This window comes from Ambystoma mexicanum, chromosome 1q (genome assembly GCF_040938575.1).
Source record: "Ambystoma mexicanum isolate Mex_15411 chromosome 1q, UKY_AmexF1_1, whole genome shotgun sequence".
Classification (NCBI taxonomy): domain Eukaryota; kingdom Metazoa; phylum Chordata; class Amphibia; order Caudata; family Ambystomatidae; genus Ambystoma; species Ambystoma mexicanum.
The window spans coordinates 501,785,313-501,813,009 of NC_090922.1; the positions used below are offsets into that span (position 1 = coordinate 501,785,313).

The window sequence follows — 27,697 nt, forward strand, 5'->3', positions numbered from 1 at the left end:
CTGGTTCGGCAGTATTGCTGCAGGATCACGGGTTGGGTGTTAACGGTAAATCCTCAATCCCCATTGGATCCGGACCCAGTGGAGAATTTCCGTCGCAAATACTGCGCGCTAATACTGCCGAAACTGCACGGAAAACGGTGCTTATTGGGATTTTCACCTCCAGAAAAAGCTGGAGGTAAAACAGCCCATTTAGCGCCCAACTCGTGATAGCGCGAGCCCTTAAATGCAGCAGTAATACCGTTACCGCCGCATTTAAGAGCTGCCGCCAAACTCGTGATGAGGCCCAATGTGACCGTTATTGTGCAACATTGTGGTGACTTCCCCTGCATAAAGCTGAGGGATCACCTTTGCTTGGTGTACATTTTAATAAAACAAAACATTGGATTCTAATATTAGCTTGTTTCTTACCCCCCCCAACTTGTGGGGTGGGACTCATGTCAGGGGGGATACCCCCTCTGATAAGATTAGTGAAGCCCACTTGATGTTTTAGCCATACATTGACCAAAGTACATCTTACATACAAGTGCTACTAGCGGAACCTACCTCCAGTCTGTTCGCACACATTGGTGTGGACCTAGAAACACCCAAAATGAACCTGGGGTACAAATTCTGGATCCTTTCAAGTGGCCATACACGTCCACTCCAAAAAGCGCTACCGCAGCCATTTTAAACTTAAATAATTTCATACACTTAAAAAACAACTGTGCTCGATCTCTGTAATAAAATGTAAGTAGCGTGCCAATTCTAAGATCTAGCAAAGTGCTGACCAGGATATGCTTTTTGAGAAGGTGCTCCCTAGATAAGTAAATGGACTCACTTTTTCCACCAAGGTGTCATCCAGGAACCACTTATATTTAGACACTTTGTACCAAATAGTACCACCTTAGTTTTTCTAAGATCAGATCTAATTTTTTGTATTTAAAATAGTCCTGGCGGCAGTCAGATTATCATGTAGACCATTGGTATCAAGTGCAACAAGATCATATCATCTACATAAAGAAGGAAACCATATTTTATACCGTTTAGGGTAAATTAGCCGGAATTAGTTTCTCCCAGACAAGACTCAAATTCTGACAGCATCAGTATAAATAATAAGGGAGCCAGCAGGCACCAGTGCCTGACCCTCCATTAGTCTTAAAGAGGAACGAAACCTGAGTGGCACACCTGAAAATCATTGGTGTACTCTTATATACGAGCTGAATCGGCTTGAGTAGTCCTTCCAGAGCCCCCATCTGACCTAGGGCCATAACACGATTCTATCTACCAAATCAAAATATTATCTAAAATCTAGAAAAGTCACATAAAGATACGCCCCCGCACCAATTATATTTTTCCATCATAGGTGCAGGCATTGAAAATGCTACCAAAATGCTAAGGTTAACTGGAAAATGCTACCAAAATGCTAAGGTTAACTAGAACACAATGTATTTGCTAATTTGCGGTGACTGAGGGAAGATTGAAGAAATAAACACTGCTATTAACTACACTGCTAATAACTACACTAAACTATTAACTTCTACGCTTACTAAACCTGGTGATGGAGACAATGGTCTCCCTCAGAACGAGTAGTTGGCTCATGGTTCACTGCCCACATGTGTGGATAGCAGGAGCTCAGTTCACTAAGACTCAAATCCATCAAGAGGCCAGTGTGTGAAGATTGAAGAAAAGAAAACACCATGCACCTATTTTTTCCACTGAACTGAATGAAAAGTTGTGCAGGAACACTGGTTCACTTGAGGAGAAACATGTTTAAACATCTGGAAGTCTTAATTTTTAAATGATGCAGATTTTTAAGGTTGATATATCACAATTATGCAGCACTTGCAAATACAGTATTATGTGAATATTGTGTTCAATAAATACCTCTTGAAGTTGTGATCAGACAAGGTTTAAAAACAGTAAGTATTTGAAATGTGCACCTGAACATCTAAAGAAAGAGCACAATGAGCAAGACCAGTGCCCATATATGTGGGATGCACTGACAGTCACTTGTGAAAAGCGTTTTATGTTAGCCAGGCATGGAATAACTATAGAGGCAGGCTTCAAAATTGTCATGAGCCTGGAGCCATTTATCTCCTGCTTGTAACCTATAAGAGCCTGGTTGGCTTGACACCAACACCTACATTTGACTCATACAGACATACCAATTAAACATTAACTCTGGGTGTTTGGCAGTTTGGCAAAGTGTCTAAAGGAGTGTTAACATCTAGAAGAAATTTAAACCATAATGTGCCATATATAATAAACTAAAACATATAGTTTGCCTCTCATGTTGAAGTTAGATTAGCAACTTGCTATCCTAGTTCTGCTTCCAACATTGATCAGGATTCTTAATCTCATAGATTCCTTCACTTTTCATGTAGCTCTTGGATTCCATTAACCCCAACATGGGTTGTCTTGCTTCCCCCATTTTCCATATTTCTGTTTCTTACCACCTCTAAGGACTCAAGTGGCTTCCGAGTTTCTGTACCTAAAAGTTTGAGTGCTCAGGGTTCATCACCATCTCAAGGTCTTCAGCAGCACTCTGGGCAAAGCATTTTGGGGGGTCTGCAATACCTCGGTCAACCTCTTGTTCTGCTCTCTGTACATCGTCAGATGCTGACAGTTCGGAGCCTGACATTCTAGGGGACTGCCCCCACCAATATGGCATTTTTCCCTCTGGTGTGGATTTGACCACACCTGGGAGGAAAACCAAAAAGGGAGGTGTATAGTCAGCGAAAAGTGATAAAAAGGCATGCCACCCCCTCGTGAATTACATCTTTCAACTGCTTTTGTGGGGTGGCACAGGGGAAAATGTTTTAACTTGCAAGCTATGATCCCTGCATTAAGCCACCCACACCCTGCATTGTCCACATGGATACCATGTCTGTCTGGCCAAAAGTAAATTATCACTCACTGAGGGCTGGTGACAAGTGCACATTTTGAATACTGAGGTGGTGGGTATGTATACTCGCTTGCCTTCACTGGAAAGATGCGGCAGTGACGATATAACTCTGTAATCCCTTCACCACCGGCAGCCAGCATTTATCCCGCTCTTGCAGGTAATACTGTTCTGGCTGAGGTCTATCGGAGTACCACAATGGCAAGGTGCCCTACCTCCTCCACCCATGCACTAAACCCTTCAGTCACGCGAAATTTGAAAAAAGTGGGGCGGCTGACAAGCACATCCATGCCATTGATGAGGTTGTCAGAAATGTTCTCCGGGAAGTTATGAACAGTGCATGGTACTGGGAGAGTTATAGGTTCTAATTAACTGACAAATGTCAGTAGTAATAGGTTATGAATCATAATCACAATGTCCCTGAAGTGCAGTTTTTGCTGGTCATCTGTAATGCTTTTAATATGTGCAAGAACGATCTAACCTTAGTGGAGAAGCAGAATATCCCTCAACCGAAGTTGAGTAATTTTTCCAGTTCTGGACTAACATATTTTGATAATGTAATCCTGGCCAGGTGTTTGTAGGGCAATGCCTATGGCATTGCCCAGGTTGTAGTACCCGCAGGTCAAGGCTGAAACCACGCCACCTGGTCACTGCACCCAGACATGACAAATGCACAAAGGCATGTCTTGGTAGAGTGATTTTATGCCTAGTCCCCAGAAGGCACTGCTTGAAACGATGCCTGGGGACATACCTGGTCACAATACTGCAACAAGCAGTAACCAAAAGGGCATTGCCGAGGCCCCTACCTCAAGCTACTGCCAGAGATAATGACGCATACATAACCAACAGGTCATGCTCGGCAGTTGGTGTAGCCAAAGGTAATGACTCCTCACCCCCTATAAATAAACAAATGCACATTTTATTAACTTGCTTAATAGCCGCAGAGACTGGCAGCACATTGCAAATTACACGTTCCCAGGATCATACGTTAAGAAATAAACAGACTTTGATGCATTCAAGTTCAGGAAGCAAAGCTCATGAATGCTGGAGAAAGGCAGTGAATGCACAATCATTTTATAATTTGGCATATTAGTTTATGAAACTGGTCTGGCGGTTTTAAAATGTCCCATTACGGTTTCAAATTACCCCTTTGCTCATATGTGAGCCTGGGAAGAGGTTTAGAGTTCCTAAAATGCAACATTAAAACGGTAACATGTCAGTAGCTCAAGCCTCCTGCAGTGTCATAATCGGTTGTAGTCCTATGAGAAACGGATAGAGATGATCAGCGTCAGATGAATAAAGATCTGCTGGTCATCTCAAATGTCTCAATGTTTTGGAATTATGATGTGGGAATTGGGTTGGACTGTGACGTCACAGAGGTGGTGGAAGGTGATGTGGGAAGGTTTGCAGGACCCAATCATTTGCAGGATAAATGATCGATAAAAGGATTCTCACTATAGGGGAATGACGTAACTCTACCAATTAGCCTCACATGGAGGACTAACCTAATGTTGCAATGTGTTAGATGCTAATTAGTTTGTATGATTATAAAAGCTCTTGTTTTAGGGGCGCATCTTTGGCAGCACCGTTCATGCAGTTCAGTACTGCATTCTTTGTGAACTCTGTTTTCCCACATGCGCGTGGGCCCAGAATAAATTGTGTTACTTCTTGCTTGGTGTACACTTCTTTTTGGATTACTTTTGTAATTTTTTATTGGCGAGTTCTGAGGCAACCCACTGTACAGACCAATGCATCAATCAAAAACATAATATGCATTCCAAACTATTCACTCAAACCATGAATAATCTAGGGTTCAAACCCTGGATTAACAAGCCTACGTACAAAAATGGACATACCCTGGACATCATCTGCTCATTTAAACTGGACCTCAAAAAGACAATGTTTATGGAACTGTAATGATCTAGTCAGCACCTGCTACTAAATGAATGGGAGATCCACATCCATTACATAAATAAGGTAGGCTAAAAAGGGCAATGAAAAACACCATACCCTTGAGGGGAAATGAACTGTCAAACAGACCTTTGAAGAGCATTTCTCACTGACAAAAAAAGAATAATGCCAGATTTCCCCCCCCCTCTGCCCGCCAACTAGAAAAACAACACAGAAAATATTAAGACATTGGACAGTATTGCATCAAATAAACATGAAACCATAACTAAAGTCCATAGTAAATGGTTCAATTAACTGGCCTTCCTTAAAATGACAGAGCACAATCTAGAGCATGCATGGAAGCAATCAAAGTCACCTTATGAACAACTAGCGTACGATGTTCATAGCAAGATCTACCATAGGACCATTGTAATAAAGAAAAACAATACTGTCAACATAGTAGATCTTCTGCACAATTTAAGACTAAAGAGGAATGTACAATGAACTAACTCACACATAACAGACTAGTAATTAACCCAAACCTTCAGTAACTGCCCAACTCTCTTGACAGGGCTATAAAATTGCCAAAATGTTGCCAGCATTGATAATCAGAAACAATCAGATGGAGCAGTCACCATAAAGCGGGGACATCCACTTAAGTTTATGGAATTAAACTCCATTACAAATGAAGAGCTAATTAACATCACCAAGGAATTAGACCCCTCAGCTGAACAATCCAACCCATGCCCAGCCACCCTGCTTAAGGAGGGAATAGCAAAACTGTTGGAACTACTGGCATCATTTTGTAATACTTCACTGCATCAGAATGCCATGTGGTGTGGGCAGGATAGCATGAGCTTTTTTATTTGATTTTGAATGATGCAGATAACTTGGTTTCTGAAAGGAAGGTCTGCTTATCAGACCCCTCCCCCATCCCTGAAGCTCCATGCAAAAACACACTGCATTAATGTCCCTTTGCTGTACTAGTCTCCTGCCATCTAAAAAAAACTGCTTTGTTGTGGTAGCAGGGCAAGTTCAAAGATCATGTGCATTCCTGACAGTGGCTGCAACACAAAGTTCAATAGGCGGAGGTGGCTTTTAAATCTTCTATACTTTCAATTTAAAATATAGTAATTGTGTATCGTAGTCAGCCTGGTGGCATATTACAATGTAGATATAGGCAGTTCCTGGTTATGGCATGGTGGCTAATAGGGTCACACAATCATAGGGCCATAACAATTTGTTATCATACTAGTGTCAGCTTGGTGAGCAATGCTCAGATATAACAGCAATGCAAATTAGCCATCCAGCCCGAGTGTCTGCACACCACCCAGGAAGCAGACTTTTGATACTCCTGGAGCAAGGGCAACACCTTCCTCTCAGGGACAAAGAACCCTCCCCACGATATTGCCTTGGAATTGGTGCTTCAAGGGCAACACTGACTAACGACTATTACAACAGTGTTCCGACCACTGAGTACCATTGAAGTCAAACATGGGAAGGGGCAGATTTAAAGAAGTAAGAGGAGCCAGGTAGATTGTGAGAGAGGTAGGACCACCTTGGTTACTGCTAGGTCTCTAGTTCCTGTCCTTCCCATTTCTTGCAGACAAGGCACTCAAGAAGGCAAGGGACACTTGTTAAAATAGCCTAGATTGGATCCCTTACAGCAGGCTTGCCTTGTATTAATCCCCTGTGACATTTGGCCTTCTTAGTAGATGAATCCTTGGATTCCCATAAAAGAATTATCGACTATTATTAAGAACGCAGCCTATTTCAGAGCCCACTGCCAGAGACATAAAGACAAAAGACATCCAAGGCAAAGGAAAACACTACTCCCTAAGCAACCCCAGAGAACATCAGGTGCGACACTGATGTTGGACAAAGTCCCCTCTGCTGGCTGTGCACTGGACCCAGAATCCTGCTCACTGGAGGTGAAGGACCTCTGGTAGGTGCCAGACACACTTCCTCGATTGGATGTGAAGGACTAAGGAATCAACTTGTCCCTGAAGATCCAGGACAGGGTCTCCCAGCAACCCTCAGGTGTCTTGGAATCCCATTTACTGCTTTGAGACCATTAACTGACTCCACTGTGCTTGACTCACTTTGAGCCTGTACAGGATCCTATGGGGTGGAGGTTGCTTTTAGCACTCTGAGGACTACCAACTGCTTTCCTTCTTATTCGAGCTGTCTCAACGCCGACTTGTCGCAGTGAAGGGCATCACCGCCGAGACTCGACCACCTGCTTGCCGCTGTGGAAGCACCAGAATTGCCACAATTCAAACACCGGCTTGACCCAAAAGAAGCATCACAACGACCAGACTCTACCCACTGGAAGCCATTGACTCAACCCTGCAGATGCATTTTATCAACCAGACTCAACCGCCAACATGATTTGTTGTGATCCATCAACTCGAAACCACTTCAAGAGCAAACTTGTTCCACAAAGTACTCTGTCTCAAAGCCGATTAGTCACTGAATCAATGCAACTCAAGCCAGCTCAACTACGGTAAAGCCCCTAGAAGTGCAGCTTGAATGCACCCAAGAAAGGACAAAAATTTTGAAGAGGCCCCGTCCTACTCGCCCCTTTTAAGATTAGTTTGAAGCAGTCTTCTTGCTTTATTAAGAACATAACTTTGAACATTGACATTAGTGATTGAAGCCTTTTCCCTGAACAACCTTGCTTATCAACTCAGAGTGCCCTTTCTTATGAAAAGGCTGCATTCTCTAGGTTTGTCTCAGACATGTGGGTCTGATTATTGAAGGAAAAAAAACACGATGGGCCTCATTGGGAGTGTGGCGGCCAGGAAATAACAGTGCCCTATTTCTAGGCCACCTCACTATAAGTCTGTCTGCAGGGGCCGTCGTGCCAGCAAGTCTGATGCTGCCGGGCGCAATGGCGCTGGTATGCAGAGCACTGTTAGCAACGGTGCCGGTGCTTCAGAGTCCCCATTCCCGTGGAGTCCTACGGGACTCCAAAGGAACGGGGACTTGCCAAATCCAACGCCCGACTTCCTGCACTGCCGGGACTTGTAATATCCCAGTGGCACCAGGAAACCAGGCACCAGAAACTGTTTGAGAAGGTTAATACAGACGAATTAGGACATATCTAGAACACATTTAAAGATAATGGATCATGCATAATGGGCAAAAAGTTAAATTTGCATCGTAGCAGAAAATTGGGTGTGAGGTGCCCTGCATACTCATTCCTGGTTCCCTAGAAGTAGCTCCTACCTGCTGGGCAATACCTGACACCCAGGAGCAGGGATTAGATCCTGCTCATCGATTCAGAATTTCAAACCCTGTTCACCTGGCTATTTAATGTTTACATTAAATCCCTAGCAGACGGTATCAAATGTGTCTAAAAATCTTTCCAATTATATGCAAATGATTCTCAGGTATTACTGAATCTGGAACTTGATAACAATCATATAATTGAATTGTTCCACAGATTCTAGGATTGGACCATAGATTATCTCTCCCTGAACTCCTATAAAACAGGTCATCTTCTTTAGGATCCCAAACCAGCACCAACACTATTCAAATGGCGGTCCTCATGGGTACAGCACTCATCCCAGTGGACCAGGGAAATAAAGTAGGTATCATTTTTTACACCAAACTCTCACTAAAAACACTCGACTAACTATCCTAAAACTCCATTTTCCAGCTCCAATTGTCCTCTAATTGGAAATTACAGAAAATTGGGGTGGCCAGAGTCATTGTGCTTGCTCACCTACATTATTGTAATAGTCTATCTAGGAGTAAACAAAAAACTAAACAAATTGCAACATATCCAAAATAAAGCAGCAATACATATTTTGTTACTCAATCCTGGGATCACATCTCAAAAGACCTGAAAAAATTAACTGGCTTCCTTTTGCAAAGAGAAGAACAACATCAACTGCATTACTTTTCAAATCCTCCATAACATTTCTCCTAAACAACTGAACGCCAACAATAACAAATATGAACCGACAAGGCTGCTAAGATCAGCACAGGTTAGCAACCTACCTACAGCAAAGTTCAAAAGACTAAAACGGAGGAAGATCCCTTGTCGTATTCCCAAATTCTGGAACAACCTCTCCACAACCCAAAGAACAGAATAGATCCACAAGTGGTTCAAAAGGAATTAGAAAATCTGTCATTGTAAACAGGGGATCTAACTCAGATATGTCTGCTTAATCAAATAACCTTCCCACCCCAATGACTCTTCTACTTGACTTTACTGCACTTCTACCTTTCACTTATGCTCCACTGCCACATTTAGCCATCACCTGATAACCTCGAATTTGCTTGCTTCACCGTGGGAAAGGTTACCCGACGTGTGCCTATGTCCACTTGCTTTAGGTTTGATGTAATATGAATACTCTGAAATCACCAGCATTTCTGTAACCAATGGTACCTTAGCCAAAGCATCAACCATACTATGTAACTCAACTGTCAGCTCAGATCTCTGATACCAACTGTACCTAAGCAGACTACTTACTGGGGTGTGTAACCTCATCCTATGCTTCCTATTCCCTGTACAAATGTCAGACCTTAGTATTGTACCAGATGTCCGGTTTTGTATTTCACAAGTGCGTTAAAGCGGCACTCCCGCAAGTTAGCACATTATAAAACTCAAAAATAAAATGTAAAAGTAGAGTTCTGTGTGATATACAAATGCTGGTGCCAATAAGATAGCTTGACTAAGTCATTCCCAAAGACACATCGTTCAACAGTACCATCCAGTTACGACACGTTAATATTTTAATATAATCCATTTCCATGGTACTCGTTTTTGGACTCAAAATAGTGGACTGCAGAATCAGGCACACCCGACACAAGAGTGGCTGTCCTCTAGCTCTAGTGGTCTTTCAGGGGTGATATTTTAAGATAGCTCCCATCCAATATTATCCAACTCAACGGTACCCATTTGATCTCACATTGTGCCCCTGTCCAAACTGAGCCTTTTAGACACTGAACTAGTGCTGGGCGACATTTTCATAATTAACGTTGCCCACCTTAAGCCTTCTTATTATATTGTTCTCAGAAGAATGATCTGTTTAAATGGGCTGAGGAGACAGACTCTTTCCGGCTTCAACGGCATTTAGAGATCTTGGCCCGTTTTGGAATCTTCACATTTGAGTAGCCTACATTTCAAATGGTACTCGTCGATGCAAAGAAAGAAGAAGGGCTTAGTCGGGCACATTTGAGATGTGGCTGCATTTCTGCAACCCTGCCCGCCTTTTTGGTGTGCCAGTCCTATGAATTTCCCTATTTAAATATCCTACATTTCAAATGGTACTAATTTTAAGCACTCAGATGGTTGGGAAAACAAAACAAAAGGCGACCAAATCTCCCCGACTACAAACAAAAGTACCCCCACTTCTGTAGTGGGCCAGAGGCTGTCTATGTCCTGTTGTTCAGACTCTCAATGCCTACATTAGGTTTACTTTCAAGTCAATTATGTATTAGTTAAAACTGAGAAATGAGGCGCACCAAGGCATTAGCGGGCAGCCTATGTGACTAGGGGGCACTAAACCCTCTGCCATGTGTCCAGCTGTCTAATCCCAGATGAAGGTTGGCTGGACACAAGAAAAAAAAAGTCTGATGTTTCCACTGGCCATTTTAGGGCCCAATTCCTGCAGTACAAAATTGCGAACCAGGAGAAATGGCTGCTTTTTTCACTCCAACAGGCTCGGACAGGTAAACAAACATTGAACAGATGATGCCTTCCAGATTCCAAGAAATCCATACAGTATTGAGTTTTAGCACGGCGCCCTGTGTCACTAAGCAAACATTAAAAAGGAGTGCTGCGAGTAATGTGTCCGTTTTAAACGTGCTCCCCAAAAAGTGGTGCGCCACCCTTTCCCCACATACCCCTGATGGCTTTGCCTTTTGCAGAATCCTTGACAGATAAAACACAACACCTGTAAGACTGCATATGTGGAAATGGGTACTGCAGGATAGAAAAGGAGGACAGTCGGAAAACAGGACCGGTGGGAATGCCAAGGCTGCAGAACGGTTCCTAGACATAAAATCGAAATCAATAAAATCGAAAGTCAAAATGTCGAAAAAATAATCTCGAAAAAAAAAAAGTCGAATTTTTTTTTAATACGTTTTTTATTCGAAATGGGGGGGTTCCCCCCCCAACCCCCCTTTTTTCTATTTTATTTTTATTTTACCCCTTTTTTTTTACTTACCAAACCCAAAAAAAATATATAAATAATAAAAAAACAAATTCGACTTTTTTTTTTCGACATTATTGATTCGACTTTTTTGTCATTCGACTTTATTTTTTCGATATTATGACTGGACATCCTGCAGAACGCAGAGTGCAAACCTACAAGAGCAGCAATGAAGAACCCAGGACTAAAAGAAGATTTAGCTCACAGAGAAGCGCTCTGGCCTTGTCAAAGGTGAATGTTGGGGACAGCGGAGGGGTAGGAATTCTTATAAACCTGAAAATGCCCACCAGTTTTTTTAACAATTCAATAGCCTGTGGACCTGCAGTGATGGGGCAATTACGAATAATATGCAATCGAACAAATGTCTGAGACACAAATAAAGTTGGATTCCCGTGAGTGAACTAGAGGCACCGAAATAAGCGGCCTATATAGAGTCCATGCAACAAACCAGATTTTGGAAGTTGCAGAAGACGTGAGAGCGGATAAAGCAGCCCAAAGCTGGAGAAAGTGAGGCGGATAGGAGAGCATTTGGAGAAGCTGGAGAAAGCAACAAAGAAGACATTGTGCACTGTGGCTGCCAACCAGCCTTAGAACCTTGGAAGACACTAAAGGGAGGTCTTTGTGTGGTTATATAAAAGGACAAAGTCTTTTTGAAACAACCCGACTAGGGCTATTAAACTTGCCAAGGACAATCTGTATCACTCCCTTGCAGATAGAGCGAGAAGGGCACAATAGGTTTAGTTTCAGCTCAGCCTTATAACGAGTTCGTGAAGAAAAACAAAGAGCCATGAAGTGTGTTGTTTACTACTTCTTGGGATGGCTCCTCAAGGGCAGGAGCCGGCGATTTCCATCTGGAGAAATGATTTTCGAAATTAGTCACCCTTGTCAGCCGGGCACCGCCGCTGCTAAAGCACCTCTCACTTCCCAGTCTCTCTAACATACTGAAGGAGGAACCTGCACTACTTGTCCTCAAACACAGTTTTCAGGTGAAACAAGTCAGATATTGCCCTCACTGCCCCCCGGATGCTACTCATACTGGCTATTAGCAGTTTCCTCTGAATTCTGAACTTTTCGCATCCCATCACAGTGATCCACCATTTCTGGGCTTCCACACGCCTGACAATTTGCAGACGTGACTCTACCCATCTTAAATTGCATCCTTTCAGACCTGCATGGCCCACTCTAAGCTGATTCAAGATAGTTTCCTTTCTGCGTGCCATCTCTGCATTTCCCCAAATCTCTTTATCACGTATAAGTGCCTCCCCTTTCTGCTCATGTCCCATCTGCTCTGCAATTCTCACGTATCTCCACTTTTCACAACCGCCTGAACCACAGCCACACTTAAGGACATCTGTATATCCACTACCTCCCTATTCGTGGCCTCATACAAAGCCCTGCGCATCAATTTGTTAGCCAATATGCCACAATGACTGGGGATCCATACCATCTCAATCCCCATCCCTCCCACTGTGCATTTCTCCAATCGCTGTCTAATATGTAACACTATATCTTTTCTTTCACCATTCCCTTCCTTTCTAGCTTGTAACACACTTAGCGAATCCAAACAACATCACTTTACCCAGATGTTTCTCTGTAGCTCGAACCACTGCCATCAATTCTGGCGTGCATAGGGAGACATCCTAAACTCCTCTTCCTTCTTAAAATAGTAGGCCATACCTACTTTGTATCCATCGGGGTCCCTGGACCCATCAGTATACACATGTGCACCCCCCACATACCCAAGCGCCAATTGTTTGTTCTCCCCTCCGCCACCCTTCTTTTTCACCACTACTTTCGCAAATTCCAAATAGATCTTGGGTTCATGAAGCATCCAAACGGGAAACAGCACTCTATCAACATTTTTCCACGATTCGTAGCGCCTCCACCCCCAGATGCTTCACTAACCTAAGGCATAAAGTAGTTGGCAAAAATTGATTAACAGAGTTTGCTAATTAAACTTTTCTTGATTGGCAAACAAAACCATTTGATTAGCAATGATATTCTAATATTTTTAAATGAGCAACAATACAGCAGTTGTGTACCGTTGAAGTAAGACACTTGTGAGATGAGTCAGGCCTTGCAAATTCCTACTAGACCGGCAGGTCGAGTATCTTAGTTTACCTACTCGACCTAAGAGAAATGCATTTGACCAATGGCAATGGATGACAAATTGAAATGTGCTGGTGAATGCAAACACAAATCCACTTTATGTTTGGCACACTGTTGCCACCCAAAGGCCAGCCATGCACAGTAAAACGTTTAGTGTACATTTACTGCAAAAGAAGTAAAGGTTAAAAAGTTTCAAACATCCCCTACAAATGGTAGACGCCCTACATAAAATCTACTCGACTCTGAATGGGCGAAAAGACTTTGCAATCCCTGGATTAGTGTCGGTCAAATGTGAAAGGTTAGCTGCAGGTGCCAATATATAATGGAATGAGAGAGATCCAGTCACAGTCACACAGCGCCAATTGAAGAATTCTAATATGCCTCAGTTGCATACAGTATTTATTGTATAGAAGATTCAGCCTGACACGTGTTTCGAGCAAAAACATGCTCTTCATCCGAGGCTGATAAAACATATTATGCATTTTTGAATGAATGATTATATAAAATTAAACAACCGTGGCACAAACAAAAGTTGCACAAGTCAGTAGTTCAACATATGTCCATATATGTTAGTTCCCAAAAGGGAATGTCGTCACATTACCAGTCAAAAATACATATAAATCACAGTGGTCGAAGTGGGTGGGAGCGGTGCTCCTGTACTTCTTTTAATTAAGTTTTACTGTTCCTATATTTTTATTTTAAAAAGAAAACGTTCCGGAACGGTTTCATTTTAAAATAAAAGTGTAGGAATAAGTTGAAACTTGAACTTTCAGTGCACTGCATTGGACGTTCCCTTAAACAGCAGGCACATGTGTTTTGGGTTTTGTATTGTGCATGTGAGGGGGCGTGGCGATGGGCTTTGTGGGGAGCAGTGCAGACCAGTAGGGAACATAGTTCCACTACTTCTTTTCGTACACTTCGACCACTGATAAATCATCAATTTAGCTCCATACAAGATGGAAATAAGTCATCCAAATATGTCAAAACAGAGTAAATGCACATATAATAATAATAAACACACAAACAAGCAAGAGAGGGAGAGAGAAAAATAACTAAAAAATATATATATATTGATATGCTTTAATTTAAAGAAAGCACCTTGTTTGTGCAGAAATCTTGGCAGATCACAATTACGTCTAGACAGGTACAACTACCTGCTGGGATCCTGTCGGATGTGTGCAATACTGGAATGAGGAACAGGAAATAAACATTATAATAAGAATTATGTTGAAATGGCATCAATGGTAAGCGGATGTCACCCCATAGTACGAAAAATAAAAGAAGTACCAATCAGAGTGGCCTCAAATTGCCAATTAATGACTTGATCATACTACAAAATTCTGCAGTATGATCAAGTGTGAGGTCCAACCAACAGTGAGGCCAGGCGGGAGGTTTCACGGGCCAGTGTCTAGGCTCTTGCCCACTGCAGTGTCTAGGCAGTCTAATCCTCCTACAGCCCAATCGCACTAAATGCTTCGACCTACGCCAATTCATGTGGACCTTTGTGGTGTTTTCTACTTTTTTGCTAGCAACTATCTCCTGTTGTGCCTCCTCGGCACTTTGCCATATGCTCATTTATCCTTCCATCCGACTCACATACATGGGGCTCATAATACCAACGTGCATCTCCTGGATCGCCAATGGCACAACTTGCAATTTATGTACAAGGCATACATTTTGCTAATGAAGCCATAGAAAGATAGCCCTTGCACATTATAGCCAGCACTGCGAAGGGGACAGCCTGCAGCTGAAAAGCAGGGGCCAGTATCCTGTGGCACAAGGAGGGCAGGATAGGGAGAGGGGCATGTCCAGTGGCTGGCAGAGCCCCAGCCGGTTGTTAGGGAAAACAAAAACACAGCCCCTCTCCTCTCATACCCTCGCAGACGACTGAAGCCAGGCAGGATGAGGGGCTAGGTGTTTGCAACACCTTGGTGCACCTCGGTAAGGAAATGCAAAGTAACAAGGGAATGGAAGCAGGAAACACCCAGGTAGGGACATAAGGGGCACCAAAAGGTGCGAAATGCCGGCGGCGGCAGCGGGCCGGGGGCTGCACATAGCCCACACAAGCAGACAAAGTCCAGGGCTAGTCCATGGCCAATACAAGGGACTGCAGGAACAGCCAGAAAGCAGTATCAGTTGGGACTCCGCTTTCTATTGAATATTGACCTGTTCTCCACCCTCGCTTTACTGTGGGTAGGAACAGGAGCTTTACCTTGCTCCGTTTTGAAGATCGGTCCAGCGGCCTATACTGCATGACCAAACTGAGCTTGCCTGGTGCCCAGCGAACAACTTCTGTGCTTTAGGAGCAGAATTATACTGGTGGTAACTCAGCGTCCTCCGGGAGGAAGGCCCGGGTGAGACCGCCGTCATCCACAGCAAACTGCACATTTTAAAAAGAAAACCTCACCTGGACCAGAAGCGGGGAGCCGGGTGCCCAGAGGCCCGCAGCCAGAGCCTGCAAAATCTTAATTTGGGGAAGCGGAGAGTGAGCGGCAAGGGGCGGAGCCAAGCCCACAAAGAACAGGAGCCGGCCAGGGTTGCCACAGCAACCGAAGCAGGTATCTGCAAGAAGAAGTTTGTTGGTGGGCGACGGGCGCACAGACAAGCGCCGGCTGCAAGACTACAGATCGAAGTAAGCGGAAAATAAAACCTACAGATAAAAGAAAGTACCCGGCAGTTGCAGACAACGCTTGGAATGGGGTGCTCTATAAGCAAGGGGTACTCACAGGATTTTGGAAGGAAGAACACGAAAGGCAAAGAAATTGATTAGAACACGAGTGGGCAGCCGCAATCACAGAGGAAATTCTGGAATACATTTAAAAGTGCAAAGGGGTACGGATTGACACAAACAAGAGGAAGCAGAGCGCATACATGGCTGACAATGGGTAAGAAAACGGCTTGGTGAAGACTCAGAGGAGGCAGACATTACAGTGGTGGGGGAAGCTACACCACCACCAGCGAAGAAAGCTAAAGAAAGCCCAGAGCCAAAAGGAACAGACAAGCAGACTACACTTACACAAGGAAAGAATGGCAGCAAGAAAGGTAAAAAGAAAACATGCCTGATATGTTAGATGACTTTGCAACCAAGTATTTGACTCAACAAGAATCTGTAGTAAATGCCAAATTTGATATAATAGAACAATGATGGCTGAAACAAGGGAAAACCAGCAGCAACCAGTGAGAACAGAAGTAACAGGGCAAGGGGCGGAGGGGAAAGGCCACTAAAAGCATGGACCGGACCCAACCGCACACAGGGCCAAACAAGCTCAGCTGGCTCCAGCATGACTGAACCCATGATAGCATCCCCAACAATAGAGGGAGGGTCTGCTATAACAGGCATGGAAGATACAAAGGTTGGAACAACAGCATCACAAAAAGAAGACATGATGGCAACAAATGCACAGCTAATAGAAAGGCTGGAAACACTGGAGAGTGGGATTTTAAACAGGTACAAGAGGTCATTGTCCTGGAACATTGACAAGATGGTCAAAGAGTCACTCTGGAAGAAGGGGTATTTGGAATTATTTTCACTGATAGAAGCACAGAGGAAGGGTTTAGATGCCTTCAAAGATCCAAAAAAATTGAGGATAAAAGCAATAACAAGAAATGCACAGGTAGAACGCAACCTGGGCAATTGGTTGAAGGCCTTTATTATTCTAGCAACCACAATATTGGAAAAATCACCAGATGATGGGACAAAATTAATGGCTTACAAAGATAAAATCAGAGAGGTAAAAGAGGCATATGGTGGGGACACCTGGCTTGCATATGATGAAAGATTCAGGAGGGCAATGTCAGAGATAGAATGGGACGAGGTTCAAAATGATCTATATTTAATGAATGGGAAACCACCAGGGAATGGGGAAAAAAACTCAGTCACAGGATAAAGCAACATATGCAAACAGCAATAAAGTCCCTTAGCCAGATAGACCTAGAAGGGGTGAGCAGCCCTTTCGGAAGAAGCAGCCATGGGGGGCTAAGTCCAATACCCGCAGCCAATACAAAGCCCAAAACACCAGCACTGTGTTTGGAGCAAAGAATGCAGATACAAGCACAATTGCAAAAAATGTGGGGGGGGAGAACACCCCACCAGCGGGTGCACCTGCCTGCCAAACAGGGCCCTCAAGAAAGAGGAACAGTGAAACAGGAGACAGAATCATAATTAAACCACGGAAAACCCCAATTAACATGGGGGGGCTTCAAGGCAGCACTAGCCGCATACCCGGACAAAGGCAGCAGCCAAATGACAGAAAGGGGTTTAGAAGAGGGATTCTGCATCCCATTAAAGGCAAAGGGTCCCCAAAAATACCAAATAATCTAAAATCAGCAAGAGACAACCCAGGGATAATGAGGGAAAAAATATTTAAAAGGAACTAGAGTATGGGAAAATTGGGGGGGCCCTGGGAACGGATGCCTTTCAAAGAATACATATGTTCGTCCCTGGCCCTAGTACCCAAGAAGGAACAGGGAAAAATTAGTATGATACAACATTTATCATACACGCAAGGGCAGTCTGTGAATGATGGCATCCCAGAAACAGAAACTGCAGTGACCTACACCCACTTCCAAGAGGCACTCAGAATAGTCAGGAAGTGTGGAAAAGGGTCTCTAATGGCCAAGCTGGATAGCAAGTCAGAGTTCAGATTCTTGCCAGTACATCCAAAATCACAACCCTGGTTAGGTTTTACTTTTAATGTTATGTTGACAAGTGTCTACCAATAGGGTGTGCAGAATCTTGCACCCTATTCGAACAATTTAGCACATTTTTTCAGTGGGCTTTTCTAAAACAGTTACCAGAAGCACAGGTAGTGCACTGCCTGGACTATGTCCTGTTAATAGGACATCCAGAAACAGGGGAATGTCAAAACGCTCTAACAAAAATGATAGAAATGGCAGCACAAGGGCGCATACCACTGGCACTAGAAAAGACAACGAAGCCAACAACAAACATAATTTTCTTAGGGATAGAAATAGACTCCAAAGCTGGTGTCTGCAGGATGCCAAGTGAAAAGGTAGAGGAACTACTAGAAGAAAAAAAAACAGGAAAATAGTTAAGGAAAAAGGCACAGTGAGAGAAAAATCAATCTTTGGCAGGAAGCCTAAACTTTGCAGCCAGGGTTTATCTTGTTTTCATTGGACAATGTTTCGCCAAATGGCCCCAAATGCCCACAAAGAGATGACAAATATCCCCAAGAACTGCTGGGAAATCAGCAACAACGACAACGCAGTACGGCCGCGATGCACAGCCAGCATCATCAAACGCCTCAAACACGGGGGAATGCAGGCGGACGCTGCCAACGAAATACATAGACCCTGGAATTGGGTTACTTTTAGACCTAGCCAGGAAGGCTCTGGCAGACACCACAGCACAATATAGTAAGTGTCTGCAAATGGTACTGAAGGTTACAGTTCTAGCACATGTTGAGTTCATAACGACAAACAATATTAACTTTTTTTGGTTTGGGCCTACAAGCAGGGAATAAAAAAAGGAATGGGCAAAAAGGCATCTAACAGCTGTGGCCTATTTTTACAGAGAGACCGACCCAACCAGGAGTTCTTTAATTACATATGCCCTCAAAGGCTGGGGAAAATTGGAAGGGCCGCAAAAAGATAAAAGACGCCCTTTAGATTTTCAGAAACTAACAAAATTAACAGGCCTATTGGAAGAGATATGTTCACACCCTTTTGAGGCCATATTATTTAAAACAGCTTTTTCATTAGCATACTTTGGGGCTTTCAGAGTGAGTGAGCTCATAGCACTGAGCATAAAAGCCAACGATGGGCTAGGGATAATGGACATAAGGGTAAGGCCAGACATCATCATCAAAGTCCATAAATCCAAAACAGGTTGCAAGAGAGAGACAACTATATATTGTATAGATGATACCAATAACTGCCCAGTGTGCACCACCAACAAATACATAGTACAGCACCCACTGGTGGCAGGCCTTTTCTTGATTCATAGGGACTCATCCGCCCTAAGCATTTTTCATTTCATAGCAGTCCTGATGAAAACCATAAGTAAAACGGGGTGGGATCCTAAAGAATTTGGGACCCACTCTCACAGAATAGGAGTGGCAACAACTGCATGGCAAGGAGGGCTGGGGGCACAACAAGTAAAAGGAATAGGGGGATGGAAATCTGAATGTTACAAGCGGTACATAAGACCAGAACGAATCTAAAAACTTATCTTCACAAACAGATCATGACGCCCCACTCATATCAGCCTGAATAATAAGACATTCTTTCGTATTCAGAACAGGTCAGAGGAGACTATGGAAGGATCAGCATTCAAAAACACCATTGCTTCATGGTGGGGGTACAGGGGCTTGACAAGGTCAGACATTTATGACAAACTGGCGGAATAGCTTACAGGGACCCACCTGAATTTCTGATCATACACCTGGGAGGCAATGATTTGGTCTCCATGGGGAGAAAGCAATTATTGGAAGAAAGATGCTCTTCCCTAGCGGGCATAGCCCACACCTGGAAAGGTACAGACATTTTTATTCAGCCATTCTCCCCAGGAAGATATGGATAGGGGCAAACTCTTTTAAAGCCATAGATATAGCCAGGAAGAAATTGAACAAATGAATAGAAAATTCTGCGCAAGCAGAAGTTTCCACTTCTTAAAACATAGCGCAATATCACTAGCAAGCCCTGAACTGTTCACAGGGATGGGACGCACCTGTCCGAAAAGGGGATGGAGCATTTCTACAGGGAGATAGTGGACAATTTGGCAGCAAGGGGATGTCGGTAGCAAACTTTGGGGGAACGTCGAACGCTGGTTACCATCCCAGGTGTGGCAGCACAGGCCTGAGGGGGTAACCTCTGGACCTTGTGCCCAAAAGGACACATTATATTATCATCATGATTATGATTGTTTGGTGTATTATTACATAATGTGTAATAAAACTGAAGTATTCACGAAGCAATGGGTAAGTAAACAGAGTTTATTTACATAATATAAATAACCTGGCGCCCCGCACTGAGACTCTCTCACATCCACTCCAAAGCTCCATGTAACCGCCAGCTCGATTTCTCACCCTCCTCAAACACAACATTCTACATCTCGCCCAGGCGGGGAGCCAAAGCAACAGGAGATAATTACATGAACAAGACAAGACACTTAGAATACCACATCATTGCCCCCCTTTCAATATTGAATATTAAATTATACAGAAAAACACATAATGGTACATAACTACATAAACTATAAACAGTTTAGAAACAACATTTAAATAATCTACCTGTACGTCATAAATTTTCCTTAACTCTGCATGAGGTAATCTCTGGACCATAATGGTAATCTCTTTTCTCTTGAACTACGCAAAATCCTATGTTCAGAAACATCATTACCTTGTTGCATGTTCGCTTCCCCAACTTGTCTCACTAAGTCACCATTCACATTCTCATTTCCATCTTGAATATGATCATCTCCAAATACATCAATCGCTCTTCTCTCATATTTAATTTGTCTATCTCTTTCATGCTTACCATTCCACATCCATTTACTGACCCTATCCAAATTCCACACCAAGCCACCAGTAACTCTAACCGCTCTCCTGAACACTTGTATCACCTTGACTGGACTGCTGTATTTAGAGTCACCCTTTCTCATATTACGTCCAAACTTAATTTGCACATAATCTCCTGGTAAGATTCTCAACTTAGGCTCTTCTAGAGACAAACTACACTTATCTTGATGTTTGTCAGAACTTTGTTTTTCACCATGTAAATCTCTCCTGTGATTAACCCATTCTGGATTAAGTAACGTGTTGGGAGCTCTTCCCTCATTAATTCAAAAGGAAAGACATCCATTCCCCTCCTAACAGACATCCTAGTACTCCATATCCTCTCCTTGAAAACCTCATCCACAGACATATTATTGCTCAAAGCCGACTCCACAGCCTCTACAATCACACGGTTATACCTCTCCACTAACTCATTGGTTTGTGGATGATATAATGCTGAAAATCTCCATTCAATTCCCGATCTCTTAGCAAATTCTCTCATTGCTCTACTTCTGAATTGAACCCCATTGTCACTAATGATTATTTTAGGAAATCCTTCCCTTCTGCAAATCTGCATAACGATTTATTTACCTCATCAGTATCAATTTTACTCACCGTTTTTTTTTTTTTTTTTTACCTTTTTGTTTTAATTGTATCACAATTTTTACAAAAATAAGACGTAAGTAGTCTACAGACACCAGACAGCAAACTTCCTTTAAAACAGTTCTTTGTTCTTCATCTTTTTTTTTTTCCCCTTCCCCTTTTCCCCTTCTGTCCAAAATCCAGTGTAACAAATGCATAGTAGGAATTCCTCCTACTCGAGATTCAGGGATTTAAGAAAAAGTGTTACTCCTATAACACATCTAGTGTTATTCCCATTCGTCAGCAGTGACCAGAGGTTATCCTCATCGAGAGTTGAATAGTTTTTCAGCGGGTCTGCAAGAAACTTGGCTCTTTCCGTTTTTAGACTAGAGCATTCCATTAGTAGATGTTTTGTGCTTTCTATGACGTTTATAGACTGACAGAAGTGGCAGGTGCTCAATGGTACTTGATTACGCATAGCCAAAATCTCGTTGGTTTTTATTTGGTTCAGCTTGAATCTTAAAAACAGACGACTAAGATTCTTATCTGGGAACCTAAGTAAGTAACCACGCGTGGCATTAAGCTTCATTGGAGCAGTTGGTAACTTTGCTGTGATGGAATACGACCAAGTCACTTCTTGAGTATGGATCCAGTCGGCTTCTAAAAGTTTTTTCGACACTCGATTTGGATTGTGTATGAGTGTCTCAACAGGCAGGTCCAGTACTTCCAATATTCTCCGATTAGATTGTTCCCAGGTTACAAGCGTCCGATTGTCGCCCTCAGAAAGTTCTTTCCGTATGAGGTCCAATACTCGGGCTTCTGGATTATTTATTACCTTGCGGTATAACATCAAGGTGGCTCTCAATTTTATTGCCAACATTGAGGAAGTACATAACTCTTGTCTTATTAGTGCAATAGGTGTAGATTGGGCTAAGCCAAGGACCCTTCGCCAAAAGAAAGCTTCCAATTTCTCCCAGATGGTATTCGGAGCCAGCAACATTGCATCCATGCCGAAAATTAAGGCCGGAACGACCTTGGCTTTGTAAAATCTCACGATAGGAACGATCGAAAAACGACCGTATTTCTTATCCACAGCCTTAGCTTGGGCTGTGAGATTTTTTAACTTTACCCAGAGTGTTTCAAGCATGGTCTTTTCGTCTGTCGTTGCTAATTGTAATCCCAAGATATTTAAAGGCTTCCACTCTTTCTAGCTTCTTACCGTCACAGTGCCAAGTGAATTTAGGATTCTGCTTTGCAGGTCTGCCCAAAATGAGCACTTTTGTCTTTGCATTATTTAAACGCAGGTTGTTTTCAGACATATATGATACCATATTGTCCAATTGGCGTTGAAGGCCCATAGGTGTTAAATCCATCAGGATGATATCATCCGCGTACAATAGGCGATCTATCTTCTCCCCTCCCATCGTCGGGGGAAAATGTCTAACCGTGTGGATGGTGTCTCCATAGTCTGCAATATAGGAGTTGTACAGCGATGGGGCCAGAGGGCAGCCCTGCTTGACTCCACGAGCTGTTTCAATCTCTTCCGAAAGGCGACCTTCTGCACTCAGGTGAACTCGAATTGAGCTCCCTTGATGTAGAGCCTTTATAGGATTTAATATTGACTCCGGACAACCTTTTGATTCCAATTTCGCCCAAAGCCGATCCCTATCTACTTGGTCAAACGCTTGGACCAGGTCGATAAAGACAACGTAGATTGGATTACCACTTTGAAGAACCTTTCCCTTTAAAGCACTCATAAGTAGGATGTTCGTCGATGTTCCAGAGTTTCTGATAAAACCGTTCTGGAATGGGTCCATTACTTTTGACGAGCGCGTCCAATCTTGGAACGCCTCTAGGGCCAGAGACGCGAATACTTTTCCCATTACGTCCAAGAGGGCAATAGGCCTGTATTGATTCGGATCGTCAGTAGCACCTCTTTTGTAAATGGGCACGATGTTAGCTTTTCGCCATGTTAATGGTATTGCTCTTTTTCTATTACAATTTGCGAAAAGCTCACTCATGATGTTGGCCCAACACTCAGGATTTTTTTTCAGTTCCAAGTTACTGATCCCATCAGGTCCTGGAGCCCTCGAGTTGTTTAATGTCTTGAATTTGTCTAAGATGGACTCTTTATCGTCGGGGATTGACCATGGGGTTGTCATTTTATGGCGATCGCTCTTGGAAATTTCAATTATATTCACTACCCTGATGGGTGCGAATAGTTTTGGAAAGTGTTCGATCCAACGTGCCTCACCCACGTTGTTCTGGATACTCTCGTTAGCATTATTTTGTGTTCCTTTGATCAAGTTCCAGAACTCTTTAGGCTTTTTGCCGCAGATGGTTGACAGCATTTGCTGGGAATCATTCAAATACAGCTGATGGTGATGATTTTGAAGCCAGATTCTGTAAAGCCGTACCGATTTTAGCCAGTTTTCGTTATTCTCTAGAGATGGGTCCCTTTGTGCTAGTCTTTTAAGTTTTCTGTACTCCTTCCTTTTCTCTACTAGATCTTTACTGTATGCATGAGAATGAGAATGATCTTTCTTCACGGCTGATGCTTTCGCTGGGGCCATTAGAAACCTAGCTAGTAAGGGTGTATAATCCAGGTCAATCTCTTTTCTTTTTTGCTCTGTCGATCTTAGAGTTTGAGAACCTACAAATTGGGCTTCCAATTCCCGTAGGCCCTTTGCAGATATTTTGACTCGCTTGCCTTTTTCTGTTGTCTCCAATGGCAAATCGCTCAGGGTCATTTGAGGTTTGGCTGCCCAAACTTCTACCACTAAGAGATTGTGATCACTAAAAGTTGTTGGCCTGATTGTAAAGGAGCGAATCTCTGGCAAGATGTCTCTCGAGACGAATATATGATCTATCGTTCCTGTTTGTTCGTCTCTTTGCCATGATGGGATTGCCAGGTTTACCTTATTTCGCTGCCAGTGCAGGTTGTGCATATCTCGTTCAGCCATGATCTTTTCAAGGAATTTGCCTCTCTCCCGTGCGGGAGACTTTTGGGTTAGCGATGTAGAGCGATTTCCAATTCCTTCACAGATGGCATTGAAGTCCCCACTTATGATGGTACTATGGTCAATCCGTATCTTCTGTGCTCCCTCCAAAACATTTTGAAGTTCATTAATGAAATCTTCGTTAGTTGTTAACTGGGGATTCCAGTAGACGTTGACCAAGAGAACCATACTTTCCTTTCGGTTCATAGTGGAAGGTTTTCTTATGAGAAGCGAGGCCTGTATCCAGTAAGGAGATTTTAATGTTTCGAAAATTTCCAGGCCTGACCCTGCTTTGATGGCGGTAATAAGTCCTGCTGACGGTCTTCCCGATACTCCTTTTAAGGCGCACGTGAATACTATATCATAACCATCTAGTTGAGGTTTGGTGGTTAGCCAGGTCTCCTGTAGACAAAGTGCGTCAAAATTTCCCAGGTTAACATCGGTTACCTTTGTTAAATGAGCAAAGCCTCTCGTGTTCCAACAACCAATTCTTAGTGGGTTTGGCGATGGGATTTGTGTCTCCTTTACTTTAAGCTTGCCCAAATATGTGGAAGTCTTCTTTTCCGTCATTCGTTGCTAATGGTCTTTTCTATCTATTGCTTCAGTTCTATGCCATGTCCATGATTCCACTTCGTTTGACCTCAATCTACCATCTTTGTTGGAAGATTGATTATTACAATTAGATTGCTGAGGTCTTTTGTTTCGATGAAAGATTTGTTCCCGTTGAGGTTCCTTTTGAAGATTTGTCTCAGATCTTTTTCTTTCTGTTTGACCGCTCCTGTTCCTAAATTGTATGGTCCTCGGCTCATCTGAACAGGCTGCGCATGAGGCATTTTACTGATATATCTAGTACTCGTTTGTTGGGTGGCCTTTTGATTTCTCGTGTCTCTATCACTTCGTTTAATTAAATCCTCTTTTTCATGTGCACATTTGGGTTCTGATAATTCAAATCCCATGGACAGCAAATTTTCGGATTCTCTCAATAGGTAGCGTTTGGTATTTTCCGAAGAGAGATGTATGTAGGAATAGTCAGTTCTCCCTGTAGTACTCGGTTCTACTATCCAGAGATCTTTATTGCCAATATGCTGCAGGCTTGTAATTTGAGTTAAGATTTTAATGATGTTAGTTCTGTTCATGATTATGTCGTCTTGCTTTGAGTTGATGTTTTTCAGTCTTAGCATATGTGCACTTATAATTTGTTTTGCTGCTTTTTTCCGCTCTCAATCTTGTTCTGATTTACTTTCTCCTTTTTTTTTCAAATTCACCTCAGTGATGTATTGGAGGTAGGAATCGGCTGTCTTTTTTTGTTGTCATGGCTAAATTTACTGGGCTTTTTCCGCTCCCCTTTGTCATCCTGTCCTCGGGTATAAGCCGGAATAGACCGGTTTTTATTTTCCTTCCATATATTTGTGACGTATTTACGTCCCTCGTTTGATCTTTTTTCTTCCTGGATGTTAGGCCTTGGATTTATGGTAGACGTGGATTCGGCTTTTTGAGATCTTAGGTTTTTCACTGTTGCTTCTGTTGGCGAGTCAGGAATTTCGTGCACTTGGACCTTGTGTGGTGGTTCGTTTTTAAGAGAGTCAGTAATCACTTTGTGTGCCTTTCTCTTTGATGATTTTTTGGGGTGATTTTCGAACCCTATCTCATCCACTGTCAAAATGCTCCAATCCGACTGCTCCTCTACCACAAAAACGGGCCCTTTTTCCTTTACACAATTAGATCGCTTTTCTCTCCCATCGATAATACGAGCAATAGATTTTGTCTCTGGTTTGGTTGAAGGACCGTTTTTCCTGACGCCAACTTTTTGCTGCTTCAGCAGTGATTGAGGAGCCAGTGAAGCAGTTGGTCTGTTCACGTCCTTCTTCAAATTTCGATTGACGATGGATTTTTGTTGCGAAAATATTCCAAATGTAAAGTTCTTTGGCTTTGCATTGATGTCTTTACTAGGTTTCCAGACTTTTTCCCCGGTCTTGATATAGGAGAAGGGATTAGGTGCTTCTTGGGCTGCCCAGAGCGTATCTACTTCTTTTTCCGTCACCATGTGATTATCTCCTTCCTCAAGAATGGCTATAATGGCATCCAATGGCTCGTCCCCTTGTTTGGGGTTGGAGATGTTGGCGATTCTTTCGTCATGAGCTAGTGATCTCGCAGTTTCGTCCTTTGTGACAGATGAAGCTGTCTGATATATATTGGGATATTGTGATTGTTTGTTCTCAGGTTCATCAACTGACGAGTGGGATCCATGAACGCAACAGCAAAGGCGGGTTTCAGCCTGCCTTTTTTTTTGCATTCTTCCATCCGATTCAGGATTTTGGGCCCCCATAATGTAGCCTTCCAAGTATTGCAGTTTAGATTGCATTATGGTAAGCATAGACACCTGGTCCCGGAGTATATCATTTATAGTCTCGTACATCTTTGTAAATGGCGCCATTGCTATCGTCACTGACGACATTAATGTTGATAGGTCCATACTTTGCTGCACGAGATTTAGTGGAGGTAGTTGTTGGGTTTCCTCGAATCTCCGCGTTACGACTGGGGCGGGATGCAGTGAAGTTGTATTTCCCCAGTTGATCTCGTTTTCTTTTGGGGGGTTGATTGGGCCCCGTTCGACTAAAGGCATCAATGCTCCGATATCCATCTCTTGCTTCTCGTCTGCCTGTGATCCCTTATTCTCTTCACTTTTAGAGTCCATATCTCGAGGCTCTTTGGTAAAGCTGCATTCTATAGGTATAGTTTCGTGCAGGTATGTGTTGGGCTTTCGCTTCAAAGCCTCTTCTTCAGTGATCTCTATGTCTGACCTTAGTTCAACCTCAGGGAAAGCTTGGGTGCTTATTTCAATGATCTTTCCCGTTAATTCGCTAATTTCAATCATCTCCTTGTGGTTACTTGAGTAATGCCATCTTAGAGAAGGGACAATCCCTCCTTGTGTCTTGGTTGATGTGCTGTTCGATGCTTCTGGACTTGCGGGGACCTCTACTGTATGGCAGTCTAGTTTTGATGTGTTTATTTCTGCTTCACCTAAACTCTCGAGGATTTCACAGTCTGACAACTCTTGACCTTGATTTAAATTTAGCTCCATCTTCTTTTTAAAAAAATCATTCATGGCTGCCGCTGTGCAGCCTTTAATAGGACCGATTTTTGGCCCCAGTTTTTTTTTTTAAGAGAGCTTTGGGTCTTGAGGTCATTCTACTTCTCACTTTATTGTAATTATATCGGTGCGGTTTGCAGATCGTCGTTAAGGGTATGCTGTTCTGACACTCATTATCCACTCCCGTTTTTTCTTTTTTCTTTTTCAGTTGGGTTTTCATTTGAAAATATGCAACTGTCGGTTTTTCAAGAATCTTGGTTGCAATGTCCAATTCAGTGGCGATTTCAATATCCTCAATGCTTCCATCCTCTGCAGAGTCAAAAACCGCCGGGTTTCGATGTGCAGTTTTACAATTAAGTGCTTCTCCAGGCTTTTCGTTGGCCAAAATTAATATCGGCCGATGTTCCTTTAGTTGACTCTCTTGGTTTACTGCTGCTGATGCATTATGAATTTGCACAGCGCAT

At 43.0% G+C, this 27,697-nt stretch overlaps 1 protein-coding gene across 1 annotated transcript in view; it reads right to left on the reverse strand.

The window, feature by feature from the left end:
- ETHE1 (ETHE1 persulfide dioxygenase) overlaps window positions 1-27,697 on the reverse strand; it is a 161,369-nt gene that overhangs the window by 124,780 nt on the left and 8,892 nt on the right. The gene's annotated exons all lie outside the window — the stretch shown is intronic.